Genomic DNA, 18,324 nt, shown 5'->3' on the forward strand with positions numbered 1-18,324 from the left:
GAAAAGACAGGAGAGAGATGTTTGGAGAAGAGTGTAGAAATGAAGACTATCAGTAAGGGTAAAGAGAGAGGGGGGAGAAATAAAAATAAAATAAGTATGCCCTATAAAATCCAAAAGACAAAATGGTAGTAGGCATTACATTGAGTGAAATTAGCCAGAAACAGAAGGATAGATATTGTATGGACTCACTAACATGAACTAACATGGATGAGCAAAATTTGAGAGTTAAGGTTGAGAACACAGGTTATCAGGAGATTGAAAGAGGTTAGAGATTGGCCATTTGATGCTGATGGACTACAGAAGCTTCAACAGTATATTTCATATAGATCCAGAAATGGATAGCATAATACAGTGTGATGGTAGCACAATATTGTAAGTATAATAAACAAAGCTGAGTGTGAGTATGGTTGAAAGAGAAAGGCTAGCAGCATATATGACTCCAGGAGGAAAGATAGAAGATAAAGACTGGGATTTTACAACTTAGCAAAACTTAGAGTGGTCAATGATGGTGATTATATGCATAAATAAAAGAATGTTATTAAATGAGGTAGAACAAATGAATGTCAACATTGCAAGAAGTTGAAAATTGGATGGTTTAGGGGAAAAATACAATCAGAGAAGAGTCTATAATTAATGGGAACATTGTAAGATTCTTACATTAATTGTAACAAATGCAATATACCAAAACTAAATGTCTACAATAGGGGGACTTAGAGGAGTGATATGGGATTCTTGGCGGCGGTGGTGTTGTCTGAACTTTTCATTGTATTTTATTTCTATTTTTCTTTTCTTTTATATTATATTCATTTTTTCACCTCTTCTTTCTTTGCAGAAGAAATGGAAATGTGCTTATATAGATTGTGGTGGTGAATGCATAATTATGGGATCATACTGGTAATCACAGATTGTTTACTTAGGATGGACTGTACAATGTGTGAATAAAACTGTTTAAAAAATAAAGAGATACAAATGCTGGAGAAAATGGGAGGAAATGGATGTACCAATTCACTGTTGGTAGAGATGTAGAATGGTGCAGCTCATCTGGAGGGCAGTGTGGTGGTTTCACAGGAAGTAACAATTGGGTTGCCATATGGTACTGCAACCCCATTATTGGGTATATACTTGGAAGAACTGAGAGCAGAGACATGAATGGACATTGCACCCTTGTGTTTATGGTGGCAGTATTCACAATTCACAATGGATGGTGGTGGCCTAAGGGTACAACAGATGATAAATGGAATGGTGTACTGTGGTGTATACATACAATGGAATATTGAGCAGGTACAAGAAGGAATGTAGTTGTGAGGTATGCAACTAGGTGGATGATCTTTGAGGAGAGTATAAGTGAAATAAGCCAGAATCAAAAAGACAAACATTATAATGCCTCACTAATATGGACCGACTATAATGTTCAAAGTCTGAGAGTTGAATCTGAGAGCATAGGTTATCAGGGGAAGGCTTATGGTAAATGTTCCTAGATTGTAAGCTCTTACAGCAGTCACATCTATTCATGAGTTGTAATGGTTATTTCTAAATTCTGTGGTACTAGGCTATTTGTGTATAACCTGGTTGGTCCCTGGAACTTCAAGTAGCTGTGTGAAACCTGAGAGTCAGAGCCAGAGTTCAGCAGCTATGAACATCAGCCCTACCCCACTCAGCAACTGTTAAAGAAGCTGGAAAAGAGATCAGACTTCAAAAAGAACTATGAATGAAATAGACCTGACTAGGACCAATGTAACCCAGACTAAAGGGAAAAGCATGATATTGACTGTGTTTTAAAACTTCAATTTCTATGTGAGACCAAAGGAAGAAATGTTTATTTTGTAGAAAATCTATATTTTCTCTAGCACACTATATAATTTAGCTCCTTGGGTCAGTTTATTCAAACACAAAAATTACATGGAATCTTGAATGGGAGTGAGATCTGCTTGCTTCATACAGGTTAACATGAAACCCCAATACATTCCAGAGTAATCTGGGCAGTGAAAAAAAGGCATTTGCAAAGCCTCCTTGAGGGATTACGGGAAAATGTGGAAATGCTAAACTTCCCCACCTGGGTAATTCCTGATATTCTCACAAGCATTGCAGTCTACCAGTTCAGTACGCCAAGCCCTCAGTCTTGGAGCTTGCTCTTATTAAGCTTGTTACTGCAAAGGAGAGGCTAAGCCTACTTATAATTGTGCCTAAGTGTCACTCCCACAGAACCTCTTTCATTGCTCTGATTTGGCCACTCTTTCTAAGCCTATGTGGGACATGGTTCCCAGTGGTGTAAATCTCCCTGGCAACATGGGACATGACTCCCAGGTTTGAGCCTAGACTGGGTGTCAAACAATTGAGAAGGCATTATGGACCAAAGGGGGAAAGAGAGAAAAATAAAGTTTCAGTGGCTGAGAGATTTCAAATGGAGTCGAGAGTTCAGTCTGGAGGTTATTCTTATGCATTATATAGATATCCCTTTTTTGGTTTTTAGTGTACTAGAATAGCTAGAAGGAAATACCTGAAACTGATGAACTGCAATTCAGCATCCTTGATTCTTGAAGACAATTGTATAATTATATAGCTAATATGGTGTGTCTGTGTGATTGTGAAAACCTTGTGGCTCACTCTTCCTCATTTTTGGAGGACGGTTTTGCCAAGATATAGAATTATTGGTTGGCAGTTTTTCTCTTTCAGTACCTTAAATATATTATACCACTGCATTCTTGCCTCCATAGTTTCTACTGAGAAATTTGTACATAGTCTTATGGAGCTTCCTTTGTACATGATGGATTGTTTTTCTCTTGCTACTTTCAGAATTCTCTCTGTCTTTGACATTTCGAAATCTGATTATTAAGTGTCTTGGCATTGGTCTACTTAGATCTATTCTGTTTGGGGTATGCTACATTTCTTGGACATGTAATTTTATATCTTTCATAGTGATGGGAAATTTTCAGTGATTATTTCCTCCAATATTTGTTCTGCCCCTTTTCCATTCTCTTCTCCTTCTGGGACACCTATGATACATATATTCTTGTACTTTCTGATGTCATTCACTTCTCTGAAAACCTGCTCATATTTTCCATTCTTTCCCCTACCTGTTTCTTTCTGTGTAGGATTTCAGATATCCTGTTATCTAATTCATGAATCCTTCTTCTGCCTCAAAATCTGTTGTATGTCTCATTGATGATTTTCATCTCTTCTATTGTGCCTTTCATTCCCACAACTTTTGCCAATTGTTTTTTCAAACTTCCAAGTTCTTCCTTATGTTCATCCATTGTCTTCTTTATATCTTTCATCTCTTTTGCCATAACTTGCCTCAATGTTTTGATTAGATTTTTGAATTGATTTAGGATATTTGTTTGAAGATCTTTAATTAGTTGTTTCAACTCCTGCATCTCATTTGAAGTCTAAGTTTGTTCCTTTGATTGGGCCATACCTTCATTTTTCCTAGGGTGGTTCATAATTTTTTGCTGTATAGGCATCTGGTTTTCTTGATTACTCCAATCAGATTTTCCCAAGACAGACAGGTCCAGATCTCAGGAGGAGGATATATGAAATATCAAGTTTCCCTGAGGGTGAGACTCAGCAGGTTATCAGATATTCCTGTGAGGCCTCTAGACGCTGAGATTTTCCAATCCTTCCCAGCAGGTGGTGATTGTCAGCCCACAGTTCCTCACTGGTGTAAAGAACTGTGGTGTGTTTAATTCTCAGAAGACCCTGACCTGGCCAGGGATCATGGATGTCAGAAGCCAACTTAAGCTGTTTCTGTTTTGTTTTTCCTCCAGGCTCTGTGGTCTGAGTTCTCTGTTCAAGTTCACCACTTGTGCTGGCCCCACCCCCCTTTTCTGAGGGAAGATAAGCCCTTTAGGGAATTATCTCCTTCACTTGACTTTTTCCTTTGACTCTCTACCTTAAACTCACCCTTGCCTTGTTCAGTGCTGACAACTGAGAATCCCTGAAGCTTTCTCCAATGAGCTACTTAGAATGAGAGAATAAAAGGGAAAAAGAAAGAAGTTCCCTTTTCGGAGCCAGTCCCCAGTCCTTCGGTTCACTAGGCAAGAACTGGAGCTGGTACCTGGTTCTATGTGCCCCTTTTCTTGGGACACAGCCCTTTTCCAGTATTAACTCAGCAGATTCCAAAAGCCCCTCTTTTATTTATTTATGTATTTTTTCCCAGCAGCCCTGCATCCTGTCTGCCAGAAGGAACCTCCAGGTTCCTTTCCTGCTTGCTCTGGGTTTATCTGTGTTTGTAGCATGTATTCAGTAGCCCAGATTTGTTAATAAAACTGCAATTGGAGCCTGTTTGACCTACACTCCCTTTCTTCTGGAAAGGAAGCTTGTTGTTCCCACAGGGAAGTTTCTCAACTCAGCCTGCCATGCCAGTGGGGGTGGGGTGCCAACTCTGCAGTTTGGAGACTTCTACTTACAGTTCTATGCTATGATCTCAACTGTTCCATCCATTCCAGCCTGGTTTTTTATGTTGTCCAGTCACAGATATTCCCCTAACATTTGTCCCAGATTATTTATTTTTCTTCCTGGCTGTTTGCTTGTTGTTCTATGGGACTAACTAAATTCCACACCTCCCTATGCCACTTCTTGCCCCACCTCAGTAGCATATGCCCTTTTACTCTAGTGTACTGGCATGACAGTATTTCTAAACTTTTATCCAGAGCATCTTTCAATTCTGCTTGGGTCAAATGCATATCCCTTTCTAACTTCAATTCTTCTCCTAAGCAGCAGACTTCTGCATCAGCCACTAAGACCTTTTTTGAAGTTGTACACACAGCCTCCCAAGAGCAGCCCGCTACTACTTCAGCAGTCTGGCAGCTTTTCTTTTTCTCAGGAAATCCTAACAGTCCTGTAGCCTGTTGCAGGAGGGCTATCAGTCCTGCTGGAGACTTATAAATATTTCCATATTCCCTCAGCAGATTCCATTTATGTAAGAGGGTAGCAGACCCTCCCAACGTAGACATCTATTCATTTAGGAGGACACACACCCCTCCCTACATAGACATCACAGGCCACTCTGGTATCCCACCTGGGAACTTCCCCTTTCCATTCCCCAAGTTCATGTCATCAGTGCATGGGATTTCTTTAGTTTCCAGGTGTGCAGCTTGCCAAATGTCACAGCGTAAGGGGGCTTTTGCAGCTAAAGGACTAGAGAAGACCCCAAACATAGTCTGAGGCATGAGCTTTTATTTGGGGCTTACTTACAGGGAAATGGAGAGGGAAGTCAATCAAGCTGCTTTGAATGAAGTCAGGAGGTGCTTTGAATGGTGGATGGTTCAGGGCTCAGTGTGAAACTACTCTGCATTTTGGGGGGAACTCATCAAGTCAGTTATAGGGGTTTGATACAGGGACATTCCAATGGGTTGAGAACATAAGCATGGGAATGGGGTCTTGTGGCATTGGGAAGGATTGATTGTATTCATCAGGAAAGAGGGAAGGATTATAAGTTATCTTGTAGATAATAGTGTCTTAGGGAGTTCAGGGAGAAGGTAAGCTATAGATTACATTTAGGATGGGAGGTCTGGATTTACAAGGAGGGTAGGCTACACCTTCACTGACATAGGTCATGCAAATTGCTGTACGCAGCCTGTTGTATGCAGGCTCTTAGGGAAGGCTCTGGGCCTGGGGCTCACACAGTAACACATAACATTCTTTGAAATTTACTCTGTAACTTCTTGTTAAATTGTACTTTGAATGTTATCACTTTTATGTATATGTTATATCTCAGAATTGAGAAATATTAAAAATAAAACTGGTTGAAAGTGGAAAGCTGGAAAAAGATATTTCATGCAAACCACAACCAGAAAAGAGCATGAGCTATACTAATATCATACAAATTAGGCTTCAAATGTAAAACAATTAAAAGAGAAAAGATGGGACTATATATCAGTAAAAGAGAGTCCATCAAGAAGACCAAACAATCAGACATATCTATGCACCAAGACAGAGTACCCCAAAACATATGAGGTGATCACTGACAAAATTGAAGGGATAAGTAGACAAGATTTTTTTTACCATTTTTAATTGAAATATATTCACATACCATACAATCATCCAAATTTCAAAACAATTGTTCACATTATCATCATATAGTTGTGCATTCATCACCACAATCAATTTTTGAACATTTTTACTACTCCAAACAATAAAAATAGGAATAAAAATAAAAGAAAAAGAATACTGAAAACATCCCATACCCCATTGTGCCAGTTTGGATATTTATGTCCCCCCAAAAGCCATGTTTTAATCCAGTCTTGTGGGATATTTGGATTAGGTTGTTTCCATGGAGATGTGACCCATCCAATTGTGGGTGAGAAGTTTGGATTATATTATTTCCATGGAGGTGTGGCCCGACATATTCAGGGTGGGTCTTATTTAGATCACTGGAGTCCTTTCTTTTTTTTAATTCATTTTATTGAGATATATTCACATACCATGCAGTCATACAAAACAAAGGGTACATTTGATTGTTCACAGTACCATTACATAGTTGTGCATTCATCACCAAAATCAATCCCTGACACATTTATTACCACACACACAAAAATAACAATAATAATAATTAAAGTGAAAAAGAAGAATGAAAGTAAAAAAGAACACTGGGTGCCTTTATTTGGTTGGTTGTTTTTTTCCTTCCCCCAGCCATGTGCCTTCCCAGCTGATGGAGGTTTTCTGGATACCAATGGCCTTTCTCTGGTGAAATGCACCCTACTGTTGATGCCTTACCTTGGACACTTTATGGCCTTAAGTCTGTAAATTTGTAACCAAATAAATCTCCTTTATAAAAGACAATCCATTTCTGGTATTTTGCATAAGAGCAGCATTAGCAAACCAGAACAGATTTGGTACTGAGAGTGGGGTGCTGCTGAGTTTGCAAATAACAAACATGTTGGAATGGCTTTTTAAATGGATAAGGGGAAAATTCTGGAAGAAATGTGAGGAGCTTGATAGAAAAAGCCTAGACTGCTTTGAAGAGACTGTTGGTAGAAATATGGACTCTAAAGATAATTCAGATGAAGCCTTAAACAGAAATAATGAATGTGTCATTACCAACTGAAAGAAAGGTGATCCTTGTTTTAAAGTGGCAGAGAATTTGGCAAAATTGTGTTCTGGTGTAGGATGGAAGGCAGATTTTGAAAGTGATAAGCTGGGATACTTAGCTGAGGAGATCTCCAGACTACATGTGGAGGATGTAGCCTGGCTTCTCCTTGCAGCTTATGATAAAATAAGACAGGACAGAGATAAACTGAGAAATGAATTCTTAGGTACAAAGGAACCTGAAACTGATAGTTTGTAAAATTCTAGGCTTCCAGAAAGTGAGACCCCAGAAGCTACAGCTCCAAATAAGGATTTAACTAAACATGGAACTTAACCATCATTTCAGTACAAGTCAGGATTGGAGATGGAGTTATCCAGGAAGGATTTGTGGAAATTTCTGTTGTCTGACAGTTTTGACCCCTGAGTACTTCATGCCAAGCCAAAAGAGGCTTTTGCAAGATCTGTATAGACAAAACTACTGCTGGTCTGGACTGAAGGGGATGGAGGAGGAACAAATTAAGGGAAGAATTTCTTCAAAGACAGATCCATGGAGATTGAGGTCTGGAGTCAAGAGGTCTCAGGCAGGGAGAACAGAGCAGCCCACACATGTGGGAAGGGTGAGTTTGCCCCAGAGGCACAGGGCAGGCCTTCTGCCTAGATGCTCAGGAAGAGTGCTGCCACCCTACTCTTCATGGACAGTGGAGCACATTCACTGGGGATTGGGGGGAACCTGGCCACCACCCCACTATTTCTAGAGGGGAGAGCCTTTACCCCAGAGAGGCAGAGTCTGTGTGGCACCCCAATGTTTGAGGAGGATGGGGCCCAGAAGAAGGTGGTCTCCCCAATGCATGGATATGTTGGAGCACTTACTCCTGCATTTTGAGAAAAAAGGCTGCTGCAAAGGCCCTTAGAAATGCTTGGACTCCTGCTCTCTCAAGCCCCAAGGCTAAAATGTCATTCTATAAATGACTCTCAGATTTTGAACCCTAATGAAGTTTGCCCTACGGGTGTTAGGAACTGTTTTGGTCCTGTGACCTGTTTTTCCTTTCAGTTTCTCCTTATGGCAATGGGAATGTTTTTCCTATGACTTCCTTCCTTTGTTTATTGGCAGCAGATAATTTGTTCTATGTTTCACAGGTCCACAGCTAGAGGGGAATTTTGTCATAGGACAGACCATACTTATAACTGATTTTGATGGGATTTTGTACTTACCTATTTATTGTTACTGAAATGATTTAAGTTTTTGTGATTTTGTGATGGGATGAATATATTTTGTATATGGAAAGATCATGTCATTTTTGGGTCCAGGGTGTGGAACATGCCAATTTGGATGTATTATGTCCCCCCAAATGCCATGTTCTTTGATGCAATCTTGTGTGGACAGATATATTTGTGTTGATTAGGTTGGAATCTTTGGAATAAGTTGTTTCAATGGAGGTGTGACCCACCCAACTAAAGGTGATAACTGAATAATTTCTATGGAGGTGTGGCCCCACCCATTCAGTGTGTTGTTGATTTAATCACTGGAGTCCTTTAGAAACACTGGCACCGACCCAGAAACTAGCTGGCTTAGCTCAGAGATGCTTGAAGTTGTGGGCCCCTGATTTTGGCTGCAACTTAGAGAGACATTTTGAAGATGGCCATTGAAAGCTGATGCTGACATTTTGGAGAATGCCATTTTGAAACAATCTGGAAGCAAGCAGATGCCAGCCATGTGCCTTCCCAACTAACAGAGGTTTTCTGAATGCCAGTGGCCTTTCTCCAGTGAAGGTAACCTATTGTTGATGCCTTATCATGGGCACTTTATGGCATCTGAATCCAAATAACACCCCTTTATAAAAGCCAATCCATTTCTTGTATATTGCATAAGAGCAGCATTAGCAAACTGGAACAGCTTAGTATGCAGATGACAAGGGTCAGAGCCATCAGGCAATGGGACTTCCTACAAATCCTTTCTGGATTACTACATGTCCTATCCTTGCTTGTACTGAAATGGTCATTGAGTTCCATATTTCTTTAGGTCCTCACACGGTGCACTGTCCTCTGGGGTCTCACTTTCTGGAGGCCCAGAATCTTTCAAATCATCAATTTCTGGTTTCATTGTACCCAAGAGTTCAATTCTCAGCTTATCTATTTCCTCCCACATTTTTACTATAAGCTGAAATGAGAAGCCATGCTGTATTTTCTTTCTTTTTTTTCATTTCTTTCATAATCTAACAGCATGCAAAATTCTCACCTTGATTTTATTTCTAAGCTTTAAACTCCAATTAGGGGTATTACAGGCATCAAAAATGAAAAGGATTTTATGAGAATTAATTTATATATAAGGCTTTATTGATTGATTGATTAGATGTGACTGCTGTAAGAGCTTACACTTTAGGAACATTTTAAAAAAATTTTAAACTGTATATATTGAAAAATTAAAAAAAAACATGCAAACAACAAAAAAGAAACACAATATTTTAAACAAAACAAAGGAATAAGAAAAACAACCTAAAATAACTATTTTTCTCCCTATACATTCCTACCATACCCCAAGAAAATTAATAAACCATATCCAAACAAAGGAATAAGAAAAACAAATAATCTAAAATAACTACATTGCTTCCAACATGTTCCTACCATACCCTAAGAAAATTAACAATCCATATCAAAGGCATAAGAAAACCAAATAACCTAAAATAACTATGTTGAAGCTAATTTTTAAATGCAATAGCTTCTTTTTATTACTTTATAAAAAATTTTAAAAACATAAATGAAACAAAGGAATAAGAAAAACAAACAATGTAAAATAACTGTATTGCTTCCAACATGTCCCTACCATACCCCAAGAAAATTAACAAACCCTAACAAAACAAAGGAATAAAGAAAAACAAATAACCTAAAATTACATTGCTTCCAATCTGAACTTACCATTCCCAATAAAGTTTGGAAACCATAACCATTCCTGAGCATTACCATAACATTGAGATTACTCCTTGATAGCTTTTCTGTTCTTATTAGATTGTCATTCCCCCTTCACTAGTTGCTATCTCTAGGTCCCCTAAATTCTTTTTTTGTAATGTCTTCAGTTTTATTGAAATATTACAGCATAGCAGAAAGATTCAAATGGCTCCACGTGGTGTTTTCAAATTCATTCCAACTGTGGGCTGAGTGAACTGCAGGTTGGAGAGGCTGCCAAAGTCCAAGAGCTTCGGCATTTCTTTAGTGTCAATGATCTCCTTATCTAGGGCTGAAACCTCAGGAACGTAATTCTCTCTCTCCTCCTCCTGCAGCTTGATGGAGATACCTCTCACTGGACCTCTCTGAATCTGCTTCATCAGATATGTGACATAGCCTGCTATCTTGTTTTGGAGCCTTTGCTGGGAATAATGGCAATCTCCTCAAAAATGCACTTGTTTGTGTGGAAGTCGTTGCCCAGGCATGTGTGGTACTTCTCAGTGAGGACCCTGGCCACTTTTTTCACAGTTTTGGTGTGAACATGGCCCATGTTGGTGGATCACTGGTAAAAGGGCACCCCTACATTCTACAATATAAAATATTTGTTTTGCATTCTTCACAGAGTTCACTTTAGTGGTAACATACAATCTCTCTCTCATTGTGTTTGGCTTATTTCACTCAGCATTATGTCTTCAAGGTTCACCCATATTGTCATATGTTTCATGACCTCATTCCTTCTTACTGCCATGTAGTATTCCATTGTGTGTATGTACATTTTGTTTACCCACTCATCTGTTGAAGGGCATTTGGATTCTTTCCATTTCTTGACAATTGTGAATAATGCTGCTATGAACATCAGTGTGCAAATATCTGTTCATGTCACTGGTTTATTTATTCTATTGTGTTTTTGTTCTCTATGTTATTTATTTCTGCTTTAATCCTTATTTCTTTTCTCCTGCTTGGTTTAGGATTAGTTTGCTATTCATTTCCTAGCTTCTTCAGTTGTTCTTTGGTTTTAGCTTTCTTCCTTTTTAATGTATGCACTGAGAGCTATAAATTTCTCCCCTTAATACCACCTTCCCTGTATCCCATAGGTTTTGATATGTTGTGCTCGTTTTCATTCATCTCTAGATAATTAGCAATTTCTCTTGCTATTTCTTCACTCATTGTATAGGAGTGTGTAGTTTAACCTCCAGATACTTCTGAATGTTTTAAATCTTTGATGGTTATTGACTTCTAGTTGTATACCATTGTGATCAGAGAACAGGATTTGAATATTTCAATCTTTTTAAATTTATTGAGCCTTATTTTGTGCCCCAGCATATGATCTATTCTGGAGAAAGTTTTGTGAGCAGTAGAGAAGAATGTATATCCTGGTGATCTGGGATGTAATGCTCTATGTATGTCTGTTAAGTCAAAATCATTTATCACATTGTTTAGTTTTTCAATTTCTTTATTTGTCTGGTTGATCTATCTATGGGGGAGAGTGATGTATTGAAGTCTCCCACAATTATTGTGGAAACATCTATTGCTTCCTTCAGTTTTGACAATTTTTGACAATGTTTTCATGTACTTTAGAATTTGATTGGGTACATAGACATTTATGATTGTTATTCCTTCTTGTTGAATTGTCCCTTTTATTAGTATAGATGACCTTCTTTGTCTTTTATGACATACTTACATTTAAAGTCTATTTTATCTTTGATTAATATTGTTACTCCTGCTTTCTTTTGGCTTTAGCTTGCATGGAGTATTTTTTCCATCCTTTCACTTTAAATTTCTTTGAATTGCTGACTCTAAGATGAGCCTCTTGTAAGCAACATATTGATAGTTTATACTTTTTATTCCATTCTGCCAATCTCTATCTTTTAAAGTTAATAACATTCACATTCAATGTTATTACTGTGAAGGCAGTTCTTGAATTAGCCATCATGTCCTTTGGTTTTTATTTGTCAAATATATTTTTCCCATCTCTATTTCCTTTAATGTATCCTTACTAAAACTCTTTAGTTCTGTACCCTTACCCACACCTCACTCTCCCCTTTTTTTCCTCAGTTGGTAGGGGTCCCTTCATTGTTTCTTGTAGGGCAGGTCTTTTGTTAGCAAACAGCATTTGTTTGTGAAGATTTTAAACTCTCCCTCAAATTTGAAGGAGGGTTTTGCTAGATAAAGAATTCTTGGTTGGCAATGTTTCACTTTGAGAATTTTAATTATGTCTCACTTCCCTGGTGGCCACTGAGTAGCCACTACTTAGTCTTATGTTGTCTCCTTTGTATGTGGTGAATAGCTTTTCTCTTGCTGCTTTCAGAACTTTCTCCTTCTCTTCAACATTTGACAATCTGATCAGAATATGTCTTGGAGTGGGTTTATTTGGATTAATTCTGTTTGGAGTTCATTTGGCATGTATGATTTGCATATTTGTCATTTAGAAGAGTTGGGAAGTTATCAAATTTTATGTACATTTATTTTGGAAAGCAATTTGGCAGTATGTATCACTAATGGCAAATTAGGGCAAATTCTCACTATATAAGCTGAATTTTAAAAAAGCAAGGTAAAAAATTGTATATATTGGTTCATTCTAAATTTGCAAAAATATCTACATAGACGTAGACGTGAGAGTTAGAAAATGAATCTCTAGAAATTCTAGAAAGAAATTAATGATATGGTTATCGCTGATTTCAGAGGTATTTGGGTGACTTATCAAGTCTTCTTTGTAGCTTTATTTTAAAATCTGTATGTGTTACTTTTATAATTGTAGGGGGAAATTCTTATTTATGCTGTGGTACAAGACACTGGAGAAATGCAGTTAGATGAAATTTTTAAAGAGCTAGAAATTTTAGGTTATACATATATAGTGATCCAGGAACTCCATTTTTACAGTATATCATATTGTTTATTTATCTTGAAGTGTATTTAGAGGTCAGTGGTATATTCCAGTCTGGCATTTTCTGTATTCACCTAGACCGTGGAGTCCAAATCTATAAGCAAAAGCCATACAAAATTTTTTAAAGAGTTCTTTCATGAAGTAGAAGAAATATGTATCACTATTACAAGGAGTTGAAAGCATAGTGGTATATTGGGGGAAATGTGTCTATTGCAAGCCATGGACTGTAGTTAACAGCATTATTTTAATATTCTTTTATCAACTGTAACAAATGTACCACACCAATGTTGGGGTCAATAATACAGGGAGATAAATGGAATGGAATGTTTTAGGGATTTTTTTTTTTGAGTAATGAAAATGTTCTGAAATTGATTGTGGTTATGAATACCCAACTATATGAAGGTACTATGAGCCATGGATTGTATACTTTGGATGGACTGTATGGTGTGTGAATATATCTCGATAAAATTTGTGGAGAAAAGGACATGGAGGAAACTTAAACACATATTCCCACATGAAAGAAGCCAGTTTGGAAAAACTACATATTGTAGAATTTCAACTATATGAAATTCTGGAAAAGGCAAAATTATAGAGACCAGACAAAGATCACTGTTGCCAAGCACTGGGGCAGGGAAAAGAAGACTGAATAGGTAAAGCACAGGAGATTTTTAGGACAGTGAAACTATTCTGCATGTCATAATGGCAGACCCATGACATGCATCTGTCACAACTCGGAGTGAACAATAATGTAAACTACGGACTTCAGTTAATAATCATGTATTGGGGGGGAGCCAAGATGGCAGATTAGGAGAGACAGCAAAATTCTCCTTGAAGAACACTAGATAAAGACAGAAAGTGTTCAAGAACAGCAGTTTCAGGGTTCCATTGGCTGGGCAAGAACTTCTACACCCATAGTGACTGTCTACTTGGAGAAACTGAGAGGCTGTGTTTGGAGATTGGTGAATGTTTGACCTGGAGGGCATCTGGGGAATGGGCAACCAGAGCCACAGATGAGCACAGAGGGGAGTAGCCTTCCGAACCCTAGGCAGCCTCCTCAGTACCTGGCATGGGTGATAACCCTTTGCAGACCTGCAGCCAAGAGTCCCTGTGCCAGGGTCTGGCTGCTGAGAGAGGCAGATGATCATGGAAGCAGGTTTTTTTCCATGTCCTGAGCAGCCATTTTTGCAGCTGGCTGGGAGACACCCCTTCACAGCACCATGGCCAAGACCTTTCTTAAGGGAATTCAGGATTCAGCAGGCTTGTGATGGTATCCGCTCTTCCTTCATGGAAGCCCACAGTGTGCACAGCCTAGAGGTGCTACACAGAAGTGCCAGGAACCCTCTGTCAATCAAGGGACTCATGGACAACCGGCAGAGAGGGACTGTAGGGTATCTGAGCTGGAGGGTGAAACACACAGGTCTGCAGCCCCAGGGTACTCCACCTGCAGCCCAAGAATGGCTGGAACCACTGTGTCCTGGAGTGGACTCCTTGCCAAACTGCACAGGGCATGCCTCCCACCCAGAGTGCTGGAGGTCCCCACTGCACATGGAATATTGGTGCTCTAATTGGACATCCACAGAGTTTGGGATCCAACTCAGTGCACAGATGAAGTTGGAGAGAACTGTCTTGAGGGTAAGAGGTGGCTTGGGAGCACTATCTGCTGGTAGGTCAGGAAAGTGCACTCCACAAAGCTGTAGCTCTGTCAAAAGAACCCTATCAAGATAAGCAAACGCCAAGAGGCTAAAACAACAGAAAAGTATAAAGCTTATGAAGAAACCAGAAGACATGGATAATTCAAATGCCCAAATTTAAAAACCAGAGACACAGAACTTGCAGCAATTAATCAAAGTACTCACAAATATTATTATGACTTAGGATATAAATGACATGAAGACACTAGAAGAGCATAAAGAATGATTTGCAAGAGTAAAAAAAAAAAATAGCAGATCTTATGGCAATAAAAATACTGTTGATCAAATTAAAATGATTCTTGAGACACATAACACCAGATATGAAGAAGTAGAGGAATGAATTAGTGAACCTGAAGATAGTGTGACAGAAAGTGGAAGCAAAAAAGAATAGTGAAAAATTGAAAAATTTGAAAAGGATTTCAGGGAAATTATGGACAACATGAAGTGCACAAATATAAGAATATTTGGTGCTCCAGAAGGGGAAGAGAAGGGTAAAGGACTAGGAAGAGTATTCAAAGAAATTGTTGGGGAAATTTCCCAACCCTGATAAATGACACAGATATGCAAATAAAAGATGCCCAATGAATTCTAAATACAATAAATACAAATAAGCATATCTTGAGACATTCTGATCAGATTGTCAAATGCTGAAGGGAAGGAGAAAGTTCTGAAAGCAGCAAGAGAAGTGATTCACCACATACAAGGGGAACAACATGAGACTAAGTAGTGGCTACTCAGGAGGCACAATGAAGGAGAGAAGGCAGTGGTATGACATATTTAAAATTCTGGAATAGAAAAATTGCCAGCCAAGAATTCTTTATACAGCAAGGCTCTCCTTCAAAATTGAGGGAGAGCTTAAAATTTTCACAAACAAATGCTAAGAGAATTTGAGAACAAGAGACCTGCCCTACAAGAAATACTAAAGGGAGCTCTATTGGCAGACAAAAAAAGAAAGGAGGTAGAGGTCTTGAGAAGGGAACAGAACTGAAGTGCTTTAGTAAGGGTACCTTAAAGGACATAAAGAGGGGAAAAATACATCTGACCAACAAAAACTAAAGGATAAGATGGTGATTCAAGAACTGCCTTCACAGTGATAACATTGAATGTGAATGGATAAAACCCCCCAATTAAAAGACATAGATTGGCAGAATGGATTTAAAAAATATGAACCATCAATATGTTGCTTACAAGAGATTCATCTTAGACCCAGAGATTCAAAGAAATTTAAAGTGAAAGGATGGAAAAAATATTCTATGCAAGCTACAGCCAAAAGGAAGCAAGGGGAACAATATTAACTTCAGATAAAGTTAGTTTTAAATGCAAGTATGTCAAGGATGTCTCTTACGCAAGGATGTCATAAGAGTCAAAGGATACTATATACTAATAAGAGGGAAATAACAATCATAAATGTTTATGTACCCAATCAAGGTGCTCCAAATCATATGAGACAAACATTGCCAAAGCTGAAGGAAGCAACAGATGTTTCCAAAATAATTGTGAGAGACTTCAATACATCACTTTCTCCTATAGATCAACCAGTCAGAGGAACAATAAGGAAATTGAGAACCTAAACAATGTGATAAATGAATTAGAATTAACAGACATAGAGTATTACAACCCAATTAACCAGGATATGCATTCTTCTCTAGTGCTCATGGAACTTTCTCCATGATAGAGCACATGCTGGGGCATAAAATGATCCATAATAAATTTAAAAAGATTGAAATTATTCAAAGCAAATTCTCTGATCACAATGGAATACAACTAGAAGTCAATAACCATCAAAGACCTAGAACATTCATAAATATCTGGGTTAAACAACACGCTTCTAAGCAAGCAGTGGGTCAAAGAAGAAATTACAAGGGAAATGTCTAAATACCTACAGACAAATGAAAATGAGAACACAACATATCAAAACTTATGGGATGCAGTAAAGGCAGTATTGAGGGGGAATTTATAGCTCTCATTAAAAAGGAAGAACTAAAATCAAAGAACTAATGGAACAATTGGAGAAGCTAGAAAATGAACAGCAAACTGATCCTAAACCAAGTAGAAGAAAAGAAATAACAAGGATTAAAGCAGAAATAAATGATATGGAGAACAAAAAAAAATAGAGATAATAAATAAAATCAAAAGTTGGATCTTTGAGAATACCAACAAAATTGAGAAACCCTTGGGCAGACTGACAGAGTGAGAAAGAGAAGACCCAAATAAGCAAAAAGAAAAAAAAGAGAGAGGTGGGACATTATGGTGGATCCCAAAGAAATAAAAAAAATCATAAGAGGATACTATGAACAACTGTTTGCTAACAAACTAGATAATTTAGAGGAAATGGATAATTTCTTGGAAACAGATAAAGAACACAGACTGACCAGAGATGAAATAGAAGACCTCAACAAACCAATCATAAGCAAAGAGATCCAATCAGTCATCAAAAAGCTTCCTACAAATAAAAGCCCAGGGCCAGATGGCTTCACAGCGGAATTCTATGAAACTTTTTAAAAAGAACTGACACCAATCCTACTTAAACACTTCCAAAAAAACTGATGAAAATGGGACAATATACAACTCATTTTATGAAGCCAACATCACTCTAATACCAAAACCAGATAAAGATGCCATAAGAAAGGAAAACTAGAGGCCACTCTCCCTTATGAATATAGATGCAAAAATTCCCAACAATATTCTTGCAAACTGAATCCACATACACATTTAAAAAATCATACATGATGACCAAGTGGGGTTCATTCCAGGCATGCAAGGATGGTTCAACATAAGAAAATCAATGTAATCAACACATTAACAAATCAAAAGGGGAAAATCAAATGATCATCTCAATAGATGCCAAAAAAAAGCATTCAACAAAATTCAGTATTCTTTTTTGATGAAAACACTTCAAAAGGTAAAATTGAAAGAAACTTCCACAATATGATAAAACCCACAGCCAGCATAGTACTCAATGGTGAGAAACTGAAAGCCTTCACTCTAAGATCAGGAATGAGACAAGGATGCTCAACATTGTGCTGGAAGTTCTAGCCAGAGCAATCTGGCAAGACAAAGAAATAAAAGGCATCCAAAATGGAAAGGAAGAAGTAAAATTGTCATTATTTGCAGATGATATGACCTTATTTTTGGAAAACCCTGAGAAATCAACAGATATTGCAAACCAATGTTCATAGCAGCATTGCTCACAATTACCAACAGATGGAAACAATCCAAATGTCCTTCAACAGACGAGTGGATAAAAATGTGGTATACACACATGATGGAATACTATGCAACAATAAGAAGGAATGAGGTCATGAAATATATGACAGCATGGATGAATACTGACGACATAATGCTGAGTGAAACAAGCCAGACACAATGGGAGAGATATTGTATGTTACTAATAAGGTGAACTCTGTGAAAAATGTAAAATAAGTGTCTTATAATGTAGAGCATAGGGGACCTAGTGATAGTCAGAACCTAGTGAAGGTGGAACAATAATATGTACAGATGTAATAGAGGGTGGTCTTAATGGTGTGGAAATGCTCAGGAGTGACTGTGGTCTGTTAATGTGATAAGTATTGGTGATGCACTGAAGGTGAACATGTTCATAAATGGTTGTTTAAAAGCAAGTAACCCACTTGCACCAAGAATAGCACCACAAACCTAAATAAGTGTTAGAATGGTATACTTATAAGGTATGACATTGCTGCAGAAGGTTAACAACAGAATGGTATGGAAAAACTATCCATTATATATTAATGACTATCCTCAGTAGGAACATCTTACCAACTC

General features: G+C 38.0%; 1 pseudogene; it reads right to left on the reverse strand.

Annotated features, from left to right (window-relative positions):
- Window positions 1-9,858: 9,858 nt before the first annotated feature.
- Window positions 9,859-10,516, reverse strand: LOC119534697 (annotated as a pseudogene).
- Between the last annotated feature and the right edge of the window lie 7,808 nt (window positions 10,517-18,324).

This window comes from Choloepus didactylus, chromosome 5 (genome assembly GCF_015220235.1).
Source record: "Choloepus didactylus isolate mChoDid1 chromosome 5, mChoDid1.pri, whole genome shotgun sequence".
In the NCBI taxonomy this organism is placed as follows: domain Eukaryota; kingdom Metazoa; phylum Chordata; class Mammalia; order Pilosa; family Megalonychidae; genus Choloepus; species Choloepus didactylus.